This window comes from Diaphorina citri, unplaced genomic scaffold (assembly GCF_000475195.1).
Source record: "Diaphorina citri unplaced genomic scaffold, Diaci psyllid genome assembly version 1.1 scaffold2649, whole genome shotgun sequence".
NCBI classification, from domain to species: domain Eukaryota; kingdom Metazoa; phylum Arthropoda; class Insecta; order Hemiptera; family Psyllidae; genus Diaphorina; species Diaphorina citri.
In genome coordinates this window covers 24,226-26,196 of record NW_007380066.1, presented here as the reverse complement: position 1 = coordinate 26,196, position 1,971 = coordinate 24,226, and the positions used below count along the sequence as shown (strand labels likewise).

Genomic DNA, 1,971 nt, shown 5'->3' with positions numbered 1-1,971 from the left:
CATAGCTACTCATTTTCCTCACGAGGCTGAGTGGGCCCCGCAACAGCCAGTCACGGAATCAATCATTTGCATGATACAAATTTCTTGACCCCACCGGGAATCGAACCCGGGTCTCCCGCGTGCAAGGCGGGCGCAGTGACCACTACGCCATGGGAGCTGACCATTATTATTTTTTTAAAGGCTTTATGGCTGGATTCTCATACAGTGAGCTCTTCCACTCAACCAAAGCTCTTCCATCCAACTTATGTCCAATATAATGTGCTACTTACATCATTTCCTGCCAACATGGCGAGCGTTTCCCTCTTTTCCAATCCAGTAGCATGTACCAGAGGAGGAGGAAGTCCCTCTGAAACAAGAAACAAATCATCTTATTACCGGTAGTAAAATTCATTATAATTACCTAGGTATATTCCGTACAAACTATAGCGGCCAAAACCAAAATTCAGCCCAAAGCAATCACCCTAGCTAGGGCTTATTGAGAGGCTGACGAAAAACGCCGAACCGGAAAAAGGTCTAATACTTCTATACGTTATGGATAACGTGTAGAATAACCATGATGTTTGCCAACCTCCGGAACGGAGACGGCACCTCAATCTAATACTTCTATACGTTATGGATAACGTGTAGAATAACCATGATGTTTGCCAACCTCCGGAACGGAGACGGCACCTCAAGAAGAAGAAGAAGAAGAAGAAGAAGAAGAAGAAGAAGAAGAAGAAGAAGAAGAAGAAGAAGAAGAAGAAGAAGAAGACTTATATTCCTTACAATCATATCTGTGTGAAAAATATTTTGAAATGTGAAGATTTTTTTACCATCGAGTAAGCGAGCGCTTGTTTTGAAGCATCGTTTGATCAATAATCGGAACATGGTTTGAGTTTGAAGTTCTCAAGTCCACCGGAAATCTGTAATGTAAACGAAAGCAAATATTATTGTAATTTAATTAATTATAATTATAGGTAGGTAGGTACTAGAATCTAGATACATGATATTATAAGTCCAATCTAAGATCGCCTTGTGATTCTTTGCCCCTATTTGTTGAAAGTAGTGTCGTCTCTATGAGAACAGCACCTTTAGGACAAAAAAGAAGAACTGGTTTGAATGAGGTGTTTTGGATTAGTGTAATGTAATAATAAAATAGATGGACAGCTGACAGAAAAAAATCCCTTGTCACGTCATTTCAACTGGAAAAAAAGTAGGTATAAAAAACATTTGAAAAAACCTACTGAAAATAAAACTCGAACAAAAAAATATTAGCACTTCAATCAAAAACAACAACTTATCAATACACAAAAAAATATAAAAAACAGTTTGAAAAACATGGAAATGGAAGGTGCAAAATACAGCGAACAATTTAACAGTCCTCTCGAAAATTTATGTAGCAAAATAAAATAAACTGATGGTAAATATAATATGGAACAAGTACCTATGATTTAATACTTTACCTGTGAAAGCTGGCAGGTGTTTTTATTTATTTTCGGAGGAATAAATATTTCCCCCGAAATGAAATTTACTTCGCCAGGATTGTGTGGTTGGGGGTTGTTGGTTTGGAAAATTGAAAGTTTTATTTCGACTGGCTGTTTATTTGCTCTTTATTAACATGGCTTTGAGTTGAGTGGAAAATTTCGTGGACTTTGTGCGGGTCATTTGTTGTATTGGCTTTACAGATTGCTCATTGCTGTCCTTCTTGGTCAAGTTCTAAAAATTAGAAGAGAAAAACGCCCGAATAGTTATCTTGGAGGGAGGGTAATTAATACTTTGTAGATAAGCACTAGGTCGCCCGTTCGATTCCAGGCCGGGGTTCATCCTAAAAAGATGAAATTCGTTCTCGGATCGCGGCTGACTTTCTCCTATTCTGTCTTCCTTCTCTCTTCGCTTTCGGGACGATAAGACCTTAGCAGTTACAGTTCCCTCTATCATACCTCTTGACTCTTTTTCCTTTACATCATGGAAATTTGTTGTTAACCCTCAAAT

At 38.3% G+C, this 1,971-nt stretch overlaps 1 long non-coding RNA gene and 1 other non-coding gene across 2 annotated transcripts; both read right to left on the bottom strand.

Moving 5' to 3' along the window:
• Positions 1-85: 85 nt before the first annotated feature.
• Trnaa-ugc lies at positions 86-157 on the bottom strand. The gene has a single exon. It is a non-coding gene; the product is annotated as a tRNA-Ala (tRNA).
• A 111-nt stretch (positions 158-268) lies between these two features.
• On the bottom strand, positions 269-1,631 carry LOC103519291. Its single transcript, XR_541891.2, has 3 exons — positions 1,443-1,631; positions 813-902; positions 269-346 (listed from the first exon to the last, which is right to left on the bottom strand). It is a non-coding gene; the product is annotated as an uncharacterized LOC103519291 (long non-coding RNA).
• Between the last annotated feature and the right edge of the window lie 340 nt (positions 1,632-1,971).